Source organism: Cryptomeria japonica, chromosome 3 (assembly GCF_030272615.1).
Source record: "Cryptomeria japonica chromosome 3, Sugi_1.0, whole genome shotgun sequence".
Classification (NCBI taxonomy): domain Eukaryota; kingdom Viridiplantae; phylum Streptophyta; class Pinopsida; order Cupressales; family Cupressaceae; genus Cryptomeria; species Cryptomeria japonica.
The window spans coordinates 918,283,934-918,296,468 of record NC_081407.1 but is presented as its reverse complement, the minus strand read 5'-3'; positions in this window follow the sequence as shown (position 1 = coordinate 918,296,468).

Here is a 12,535-nt window from a genome sequence, read left to right as displayed (position 1 = left end):
AAATTAGGAAAATTAGGTAAATTAATTAATAATTTGTCATTTATTAATTAATTCACAAAGAGGAATAATTAGCCAATTAAATGAACATTTAATTGTAATGAGAAGACTTAGGATAAATAAGTAATTTATTAATCCTAAAGGAAGAAAATGATAAGCAAGGTTAAATGATGAAATCACGAAACCCTAAAGAGATGAATTAGCAATGCAAGAACGACAATTAGGTCTTGACAAAGGATAGTTGATATCGATTCGATCATGATTTTGAATTGATAAATGACCAGTGTTGATAAATGATTTGATTGAGATTGGTTGACAAAAATTAATGACAAATTGACCAAATTGACATGATTGGAAAGGACAAGGATAGATGACGAATCGATCTCAATATGACAAGATTGACAAGGACAAAGATCGACCAAAATCATGACTGAAGGTTGTTGTCTACAAGACCAAATTCGAAGGTGAGATGATAGAAGAATGACTCGATGCTCGCAAATGATAAAAACCAAGTGCGTGACATAGGAGAAATGTTAATGCGATGCAAAAACCTAAAATGAGGCAATGCGCAAATGTTAAAGTATGACCCTGCAAGCGTTGACCATTTTTAGGTGTCTACATTTACTAGCAATATCTATTTGGGAGTGATGAAGAAGATGAAGAAGAAGTTGAGGTGGAAGTTGATCTAGAAGGTGAGTTGCTAAGTGCCCTTGATGAACTGAAAAAATGTTAGAAATGAATTTAAAAATTATAAGAAGTTAGTTCATGAAGAATGCAACCAGTTGAGAACCTGTCTTGATGAATCAAACCAAAACGTTGGTTTATTGACCACTCAACTAGAAGAGGCAAAAGGAATAGTTGGTCATTTGAAATTAGTCTTGGAAGCCAACGAGAAAAGATGTGAGGAGCTGTAAGAAGAAGTAAAGATAAAAGACAAAGAATTTCACAAGCTAAAAGAAGATATGGAGAATCTGAGGAAAGAATACAGGATATTCAAGAATGTTACAATTGTGGAGCAAAACCGGTTGATCAGATGCCTTGAAGAATTTGAGAAATGTGTCTCACAATTAAAGACTCAACAAGAAGACACCAAAGTGTGTAGGTGTAATGATCTAGCATTTGAGATAGAAGTAAAGGATAAATAATATCAACAGGTGGTAGGAGAAATGGAGATTCTCCGAAATGACCTTGAGAAATGTCAAGATGAGATCAAGGTAAGAATCTGGTTTGATGGTAGCAGTGACACCTTGGATAAAATGTTGAAAAAGAAAAAGCATGACAAGGACACTGAAGGATTAGGTAGTGGTGCTAGTGAATGCTCCACCAGTAAGAATGTCCCCCACAATGACATTTTGTTTGTCTCCTCAAATGGAGAGAACAAGGGACAGACCTTCACAGTTAGAAATGCTTCCTAGAAGAAGGTTGATCTATCCACAACTGGTGAAGACTTGTAGACAAGAATGAGGACCAGTGCTACAAGAAGGAGGAACACTGTAGATCCCAAAGAAAAAGGGAAAATGGGAGAAGATAGGTTCACCGGAAGCAAGAACATGAGAAGACAACAAAGAAGAAATCCTACCTATAGAAGACAAGGAAGTCTTACCGCCCACAAGACAAACCAAGTGTGGGAGAAGAAGAGATCAGATGGAAGAAATGCAAAGAATGGACAACCCATGATCCATCCTCAGAGAAGGAGAAATGGAGATGCTAGACCAGTAAGATCTCCCCATCCATGGCAAAATAAGTTTGTAAGTTATAAACATTCCTTCTCCGGTTATTGTTTTGCATGTAATCGTGATGGCCATAGGGCAAAAGAATGAAGAAAGGGATCTAGAAGGAATAATCTAGGATCTCATAGAAATCATGCATATGAATAAAATGTATCAAGGAGTAGAAACATGCATAATTTCTCTCCCAGTTATGCAAAGAGTGTTTGTTATAACTTCAATAGAATTGGCCATAGAAGTTATGAATGTAGGGAAAAGGACCTGCAGTCACATGGAAGTCAGTATAGAAGCTATACTTAACATAAAAATGGATACAAAGCATATGGAAGTCAAAGACTTGCATGGAAACAAAGGAGATATGTCTCTGCAGGATCAAGAGGCCCATTGGTTTTGATTGCCAGTCGAAACAACATGACTAGAAGAAGATGGTCAAACTAATATGTGAGAAAGTTTCCCAATCATGAGGTTGGGATGGATGTTGTGTGCTACTATAGCACTACTCCCGGTCATGTGGGAGAATTTGGTAGAGCAAGGAACAATCTACAAAAGAAGGTAAAACCTGCTCCCAAGACTGAAAATGGGGAGAAGAATGAGACCAAGCAGGTATGGAGGAAGAAGCAAGAGGATGCAACCATGAACCGACACTGTGCATTCAACACACAAGTAATTTCTCTAAATTCTTAAAGGAGATGCAGGACCTTAGGTGGAGTAATATACCGAACTTATCATTCACCCCCTCAGTGAAGGACACTTGGAAGAACAAGTTATTGCCGGTATGAAGGATAGAAATGAGAAGATAAGTGTGTGTAGAGGCTGCCTTGGCTACACACCTACAGATCAAAGTTGGATCACTATTTCATGTGTCAATAGATGGAGATTAACAAATTGGACTCAGATGCAAAGTGACACAAAATAACCAGAGTTATAGGAAGGTGCTCCGGTAGTGATGATGGACCGCTACAAGAAACCGATATGTGCAAGATGTTACTGATATGAATGCTAACAGGTACTTGCAAGTTATGTAAGACAGTGAGGTTGAAGATCATTGCATTAACCCCAGTAGCATGAAATGCGGTGTTTATGTCTTAGGTGGTATTGGAAAAGACCTGAAAGATATATGTTGGCCGGTTGTTGATCATGCAGGCATGCTTGCTTGAATTTGTGAGTGTATTGACTACCTAAACTAAGGATGATGAAAATTTCTATAGGAATACCCAAGAGAATTTAATGGTTAAGGGTATCTACGCTTCATTTGGTTGGTTGTATTCATTGTACAATCACACTTGATTATAAAGAAATTTGGGATCAAATGGGAGGTGATGCAGTTTGACCGGCAGGTAAGCAGTATTCACTGACACATCCTTCTGTAATTGAGTGCTTTAACAATTAATATCAGCTTTGCATATTCAATTGGTGTTAGTTGATGGTTGAGTTCTGTACCTCAAGTACTCTGAATTGAGAAGATGTAACAAATGATAGTATCATAGAAAGTGATGCAACTGGTAAAAAAAAAGGGGAGAAACATTTATGTCCGTACCCGGTAGATACAAAGAGGAGTGAAAACCCTAACTATTCCCTTTGCCATTGTTGTCAAAGGGGGAGAAAGGTTATGTAGTATACCACATACTACATATGTGAGAATCCATGGATTATACAAAGGGGGAGAATTGGATCACACAAAGGGGAAGAGAGACTATGTACTATGTCAGATAATACATGTGTTGACATCAATGCCAAAGGGGGAGATTGTTGGTATTGTTTTGTCATTGATGTTGACTAGTATAGAAGGACAACCAGTAAGGAGAATATGTCAACTGGTAAGCGATGTGTTGACACGGAGAAGATAAATCAACCAAGTGCGTACTTACCAACCAACAAACATATGACAAGTGTATAAGCAGGATGAGCGAGGTGCTTGAGTTGTTATTTCTGATGAATAGGCGTAGTGTTATCCAAATCACATCAACATACGAGCAAAAGGATGTATAGGTCACCAATATGCTGTGTGGATGAAAAATAGTTGGACTCCCACTAGATAAAGATGCAGTCACCATGTGAAGAGATGATTGACAATGAGTGTGCCCCAACTAGATCAGATGTGCCTGTTTGAAGATATGCTACATAAATAGGGAAGCCACATGAGTGCATTGCAGGAAGAAGATGACAAGGATTCACTATCACCGGTAAGTGGAGCTTATCTCCTATTTTGCATAGTGTGCATCTTAGTGCACTGAGATAAGGAAGAAAAGGTAAAGGAAGGTGTTTGAAGGATCACATCAGATCTATCAGTGAATCAAAGAAATGCCCCAAGTGCATGAAATCAGGGATATGCACTGGACTGATAGAGAAGGCATTTTGAGTTATTGGGACAGATGAAGAGTGATGAGTTTGTCACTTCGACAAAGCGGTTGAGATATTGTCTAGATTGATGATGAAGAAGGAAAGATTGAGCAGTTCCAGACAAAGAGTGAAACCAACATGTAGATGCCTCAGATGAAATCGGTTGAAGGATTGTGACATGGTGTCATCAAGGTGTTTACCGGTAACTATGTCCACCGGTAATGCAACAATGTGCAGATGCAAAAGACTCCCATTTGATGAAGATGTGCATAAGGAAGGTTAGCAAGAGTGCTGACTGATTGAGTATTCCACGAGAAGAGAAGCAAAGTGCAAGGTTGAACCAGTAAGAGGGTTTTCTAGATGATCAAGTGTGAATCAACCCAACGTCGGTAAGTTGAATGCTGAGTTGGATGCCGACATGTGCAATACGTAGGTGCCAAGTGGCAAGAAAGCAGAAGTTAGTGAAGGTGTTTTTACAGTTGAGGTTTTAATATGAAACCCATGATTTGTGGCTCGGATAAGAGAATTGTATCTCAAGGAAGAATAAATGACAAAAAGAGATCAGGGAGTTGTTGGCGCTAGGATCAAAGCAAGGAAATCAAATTCTGGGAGAATCTTGAGAAGGAAATAGTTGGGTCATGAATGTATCAACAGATTTGAAGGCTGGAAAATAAGGGCATGTTTTCTATTCTGGGCAAACATACTTTGGACAGATGAAAAAATGCATGATGGCCTTATCCCTCTAAAGCAGGTGTACAATCCAAGGTGGATCAAATGAGATTGGATGAGATTTGAATTGGCTTTTGGTGAGAAAACCAGGTTATAAATATGCAAGCCAAAATCATTGAAGGGTGTCACCAAATGTGAGAGTGTTGCTACTATAGAAGAGAGAAAATTAGTCAAGTCCTCGTCAAGAATTAGAGGAGAGATTGAGTGTGAGAGAGAATCAGGTTAAAAGGTTCAACTGGAAATAGTGAGGCAACCGGTAGTCTGCAAATGAGTCTGTGAGAGAAGTATACCGGTGGTGACTAAACTGAAAAACAAGAGCCATAGTAGATTGCAGAGAAGGGAAGATGAGAACCAACAAGTTTTAGATGGTAGACATTTCACTAAGTTATCAAGACCGGTGGTGGAGAGCAGCAGAGTAGCTGAGAGAAGAGAGAACTGATAGAGAGAAGAATTGATAGAGAGAAGAACTGATAGAGTGCACAACCAATAGAGAGTAAGGTTGCAGCAGTGTGAGGGCTAGCAGAGAACCGATAGTGAACTAGATAGAAGATCCAATAGAGAGATTTGAAGAAGAGTTACAAAATCAATTTGTAACAAGAAGATAATTTATCATCAAAATATGATTTTGTATTCACTGAGTTGTAGCTTAGTGTAGGGATTGTAGCTCCTTGGGTTGGCTCCCTAAATCAGGGGTTGGTGCCCTAAAATTAGGGGTTGGTGCCCTAAATCAGGGGTTGGTGCCCTAAAATTAGGGGTTGGTGCCCTAAATCAGGGGTTGGTGCTCCTTGGGTTGGTGTCCTAGAATCAGGGGTTGGTGCTCCTTGGGTTGGTGCCCTAAATTAGGGGTTGGTGATCCTTGGGTTGGTGTCCTAAATGATAGTTCTGATACTTAATATAAGTACAGATCCAATAGCCAACAAGATGAGAGGGGGGAGTGAATCATACAAACTTAATCAGCCATAAAAACATCAGATTCAACCTCGGTAATATATATATCAGTCATATAACCAAAACTATCAAACATGCAAACTTAAAAGCATATGAACAATATAAACCTCATAACACCAGATTTAACGTGGAAACCCAAATAGGGAAAAAACACTATGGGATTTCGGACCCACTAAGAAATATACTCTTCTAGAGTATGCTCAGTTAAAAGAAAATCTTGTTAAAGATTACAAACACATTGCTAGATGTGACCCGGTTAAGGGATTTCCCTCAGATCTATTAGGATCTTCACTTTGTTAGAAGTGACCTTGTCAAAGGATTTCAAACACTCAATCAAAATGTCACCTTGCTAGGGATTTACATATAAGACTGTTAAGTCCACTCGGTTAAGAGATTTTCTGTCACTTTCTAAAAATAACAGTAATAAAATCTATCTGCAACTTCACATCTAAAATGCTAAAGCAGATTCCTATTTGTTCAATACAATTTAGACATAGAACTAATCTTGTCTATCTGTTGGGCTTCTATACTCTGTTATTCCAACAGGTCTTCAAGCTTCTATGCTCGGTAATCACTATGTAGCATCCTTGTGCATACACTTTCCTGCATACATTATTTATCAACACTTTCCTATTTATAAACAATTAGGTAATCACTTAATCTCCTTGATCACATTTCCCATGATCAATCATAGCCATCAGATCTTCAATCTTGTCCAAGTTCAATGCATCTTTTGATCTGAAAATGTTTTACCCCACCTTGGAACTTGCATAATAGTCTTGGAACTTGTGCCAGGGTATTGCGGTTCAATCTGAGCTGTAGATCTTCATGCCAACTTTCCATTGCCTTTGATTCGTTAACAAACTTCTTCCATGGCTTACCAATCATTGATCTGCTCTAGCTCATCAGCTTCTTTCATTAAATACCACATGTAAACATTTAATGCATTCTGTTATAGCTCGGTTACAACTCGGTAACAACTTAGTGAATACTAAACTTCACTCGGTAGACATTCCGCCTTCATTAACCGATAGCGATAACCTTAGGGTTTATCGACTAGGTTCCTTAGGTTTTACCGACTAGGTTCTTTGCCTGATAACATAGTATATTAACCTTTACATTTTACAACATATGTATGATGTTAAAACAATCTAAAACATGATGATCTCATCATTGTCTGACTCGGTAGTAGTTGCCCATTGAATACCTTATTCATCCCTTTATTCATCATATTCTTTCCTGTGTCTTTTACCGACTTTTTTATAATCTTCATATCATACTTCTCAAGATATGGCAACATCATACTGAATTAGAAAATCAATTTCTTGACATCAATGACAAAATAATAATATCAAGATAGTAAAACATCTTTAATCAGTTATAACCATAATCATCAACAACCTTCTCAATATCCTTAAGAAATGCCAACAATCTTTCGTTGTCTGTTATAATGAAATATTGCCAACAATATCCCCCTTTGGTATTGATGGCAAAACCAATTGATTTGATCTTAATAGATTCGGATTGCTGTGATTCTGAAATGTTGAAATGCTCTCCCCCATACATTAGACTTCTCCTATTTTCTTAGTCTTCTTTTCAATTTGTAGTCTGCTCTTCTCTTCTTTCATAGGTATTCTCCCCCTTTCATAGGTATTCTCCCCCTTTGACAACAATGCCAAAAAGAAAAGAACTAAACACATAATTTGTTTCTGTAAGAAGTTATTTCCTGTTGTTGTGTGTCAACTGAGTCTTGGTCAGAGCATTTGTCTTCAATTCATGTTCCCTGTAATATTCTCTATAGTAATTCTAGTATTAATTCCAGTATACTTTTAGAAAACATCCTAAAGTGTATAACTCTAGCATCAACTCCCAAAAGATATTCAATAGAGTCATCGGATTGATGCTTTCACCGAACTCGGTCAGTGAGTAGAAGATAGGGGTAGGACCCCTAACTTACTTCTGAGATATTCAAAAGTGTCCTTTGGTAGTGGCTTGGTGAAGATATCTGCTATTTGCTCCTTTGTGCTAACATATTCCAACACCACTTTCTTCTCCTGAGCTTCTTCTCTAAGATAATGATATTTGATAGATATGTGCTTTGTCTTAGAGTGCATAACAGGATTTTTTGAAATATTAATGGCACTAGTATTGTCACAGAATATAGTTACTAGCTCAGTAACTTTCTCATTTATACCTTCCAATAGTTGTTTGATCCATGCAATGTTGTTACAATTCAATGCTGCAGCAATGTATTCAGCTTCTGCTGTTGACTGTGAAACACATCCTTGTTTCTTGCTAAGCCAACTCACTAGTCTTTCTCCTAAAAAGAAAGCTCCACCACTTGTGCTTTTTCTGTCATCAATGTTGCCTGCCCAATTAGCATCAGTATAAACTTGTAAATAAAAATCATTTCCTTTCTGATATACTAAGCCATAATCCTCTGTGCCTTTCAAGTATCTAAAAATTATTTTGACTGATGTCATGTGTGTTTCCTTAGGATCTGCAGAGAATCTTGCAACTATACCTACTACATGCTCTATGTCTGGTCTGCTATGAACAACATATTGTAGTTTTCCAATCATGGATCGGTAGAGTGTCTCATCAACAGATGTAGATTCATCATTCTTTGATAATTTACAGTTGGTAGTCATAGGAGTACTTACTGGTTTTGAATTATCCATTCCAAATTTCTTCAAGATTTCATTTATGTATTTGGATTGAGTAATGAAAATCTCATTTTTCATTTGCAGTATCTGTAAACCTATAAAATACTTTATCTCACCGATTAATGACATCTCAAATTCTTTGCTCATTTCATTTCCAAAGTTCTTGCATAAAGAGTCATTTCCATAAAATATAATATCATCAACAAATATGGTTGAGATCAGTATTCCATTTTCATCATTCTTCATGTACATGTTGCCATTCTCATTTGTCCTTATAAAACCAATCTTAATCAAATAAGAGTGCAATCTTTCATACCATGCTCTTGGTGCTTGTTTCAAACCATATAAAGCTTTGTTCAACTTACATACCTAGTCTTTATTATTGTCTTCAACAAATCCTTCAGGTTGTTCAATGAAAACTTCTTCTTCTAATATTCCATTCAAAAATGCAGATTTGACATCCATTTAATATATCTTGAAGTTCTTGAAAGCAGCATAGGCCAACAATGTTCTTACTCCTTCAAGTCTAGCAACAGGTGCAAAAGTTTCCCCATAATCAATTCCTTCTTCTTGTGCATAACCTTTGCAAACTAATCTTGCTTTGTTTTGAATGACCTCCCCTTTTTCATTTAGCTTGTTTCTGAAAATCCACTTTGTACCGATTAGATTTTTGTCCTTCGGTCTTGGGATTAGTGTCCATGTGTAATTATTCTTGATTTGATCAATCTCTTCCATCATAGCATTTACCCAATCTTCACTGTTAAATGCCTCTTTTACTATTCTCGGTTCAAATTCAGATATCAAACATGTGTTCTGTCTCAGTTTGTTCCTTGTCATCACTGGATCATCCTTATCTCCTATAATATGACTTGGTGCATGATGTCTTCTAACATACTTGGCTAATACAGGCTCGGTAGGCTCTGTATGATCTTCTTCATCACTCGGTAACTAGATATTTTCTTCATTTTATTCAATGGTTTGCTCGGTAGGACTTCTCGGTTGCACATAGACAAATTCATCATAGTCTTCTAGTTCTTTGGAATTTCCTTCATCATTTCTTTCTGCAAATTCATCAATTTTCACATTTGCACTTTCTACTATTTTGTTAGATGATTTGATCAGACATTTAAATGCTTTGCTTCTAGAAGAATATCCTAGAAATGTTCGTTCTTCACTTTTCTGATCAAACTTGCCATTTCTATCATCTTTATGAACATAGCATCTACTTCCAAAGATTTTTAAATAACTAACATTAGGTTTGTTATCATACCAGATCTCATATGGTGTCTTCAAAGTACCTTTCTTCAATTGAACTCAGTTCAAGGTGTAAACAACTGTGCTCATTGCTTCTCTCCAAAATGTTTGTGGCACCTTCTTCTCAATCATCAGTGTTCTAGCACAATCCACAATAGATCTGTTTCTTCTTTCAGCTATTCCATTCTGCTGTGGAGTTCTTGGTGTAGAGACTTGTCTTTTAATACCATGATCATTGCAGAATAAGTTGAATTCATTAGATGTGAACTCTCCTCCTCTATTTGATCTAAGACATTTCAGTTGTCTTCCTATTTCATTTTCAACTCTTGCCTTGTACCATTTAAACATTTGAAAAGCTTCTAATTTTTCTTTTAAAAACATTACTGACATCATCCTTGAATAGTCATCCATAAATAATATGAAATACTTATCACCATAATAACTTTGAATTTTCATAGGACCACAAAGATCAGTGTGCACTAGATCTAAAATTCTCTTAGAAGTGTCAGACTTACTTGTAAAGCTTGATCTTGTCATCTTACCCATCTGGCATCCTCGACACATAGCATTCTCAGGTTTTTCAAGACTTGGTAGACCTCTTACTCTGTGCTTCTTACTTATCTTGATCAGGTTATCAAAATTTACATGAAAAAACTTCTTATGCCATAACTAGGTATCATCAATCTTTGCATGCAAACACTTATTCCGAGTTGAGTCAAGGTGAAATGTATTACCTTTTGTTTGTGTCCTAGTAGCAACTAACTTTCCATTCTTGTCATGAACTTTGACAATTCCTTTCTGAAATTCTATTCGGTAACCTATGTTGTTTAGCTGTGCTACACTCAACAAATTGTATTTCAAACCTTCAACCCAATAGACATCATTGCATCTTGCATTATCAAGAAGTGTTATAGATCCTTTACCTCTTACCGGACATGGTGCATCATTACCAGATCTAACATAGCCTCCATCATAATCTTCTAACATAACAAACTTGTGTTTATCTCCTATCATATGATGTGAGCATCCACTATCTATAATCCAATAATCATTAGTGTTTATGTGAGATATTAGGGCTTTTTCTTCATACCTTTCTTCATCTAATCCATCCTTGATAGCCACATAAACAACTTCCTCTGTATCAGTCTCATCTAATTTATCATCGTTAGATTCCTCATTAGCTATTAAGCATGTCTTTTTATCTCTTCTTCTGAAGTCTCGATGTCCTCTATAATAGTAATCTTTCTGTCTGTCATCTCGGTAATCTCTCTTTTCAGTAAAATATTTGTTAGGACAGTTAGATGCCACATGTCCAATCTTATCACAATTGAAACATTTCAAAGGTAGTTTTCCTTTATACTTACCTTTGCCTCTCGGTAACCTTTTGGCCAATAGTGCTTCAAACTCTTTTTGCTTTCTGATTTCTTCATACAGTTTGTGTACTGTTTCCATGTTCTTCTGAAATCTTTCACTTGCTCCAATATGATCTCCTTCAGAGTACTTATACTTTCTTTCATTGTAATCATTAGATTTATCAAGATGAAAAGAACTAAATGCAGATTCAACTTTATTTACCAAAGATCCACTATTATCAAAATTACTTAACTCAAATGCATGTAGCTTACCAATAGTAGCATCTTAACCTTTTGGCCAATAGTGCTTCAAACTCTTCTTGCTTTTTGATTTCTTCATATAGTTTGTGTACTGCTTCCATGTTCTTTTGAATCTTTCACTTGCTCCACTGTGATCTCCTTCAGAGTACTTATACTTTCTTTCATTGTAATCATTAGATTTATCAAGATGAAAAGAACTAAATGTAGATTCAACTTTATTTACCAAAGATCCTCTGTTATCAAAATTACTTAACTCAAATGCATGTAGCTTACCAATACTAGCATCCAAAGAAATTGGCATATTAGGTACATACCTTAATTCATTGATTGTTGAGACTCAAATTGCATAAGCTGGTAGAAGGGTTCTTAACAACTTGTTATATCTTTTTCTTCAATAGTTCTGTTGTTCACCAAAAGTGATAACCCAAGAACACTTGCAATTGATCTATGAAGTAGCCAATTCAATCTATGAAGAACTTCAGGGCTTGGACAACATGACAAGGATATGAATCCTTCTACTCTTCAGGCTCTGCAAAACCTAGGCGGGTATACCTTTGATGCTTAGAATTAAACCTATTACACACCTATGACAGCATCAACATAAACAGATAGATCTCACTAAAGCTCCAAAACAAGTAGTTTATTGTAGATGGGCTAGATCTACACATAAAACTGAACTATACTTGAGCATGAGATAGATGAAACATTTCAAAACATAACACAAACTAAAGGTATTCTGATTGGATTTTAAATTGGTTTGAGAACCCCTTTAATTGTAAGATCAGTGCCTTATCCAAGGGAAACAGAGTCATACATCAAACTATACATGAAAGCTTCGATTGCAAATCTATCTTCATTATTAAATATTCATGCATTAATGCCTTGCATAAATGCATTACTAAGATCATTCACAAAATCATCAGATCTTGAAACTATATTCCATTTTTATGATTTATTGTAGAATGTAAATCCTTCCTTGAAGAATCCCTGCAAACAATCATAACTATCTCCTTGAGATAACAAATTTCATCCTCCTTGAGGATCTGATTTGATAAAATGGAAATACAAATCTAGAGACAATCCTGTGTGAATTTATGTATGCCTTACATACAAAAGACCCTGCAACTAAAAACACCTATAGCAAGAATTGAACTCCATTACTGAAGGAAAAGCCCTGCCCTGTACGATCTTCAAGAATGCTCAAAATTGGAAGCCATGAAAACTGGAGCCATTCTCACAGAATTCTGGAACCCTTACAACT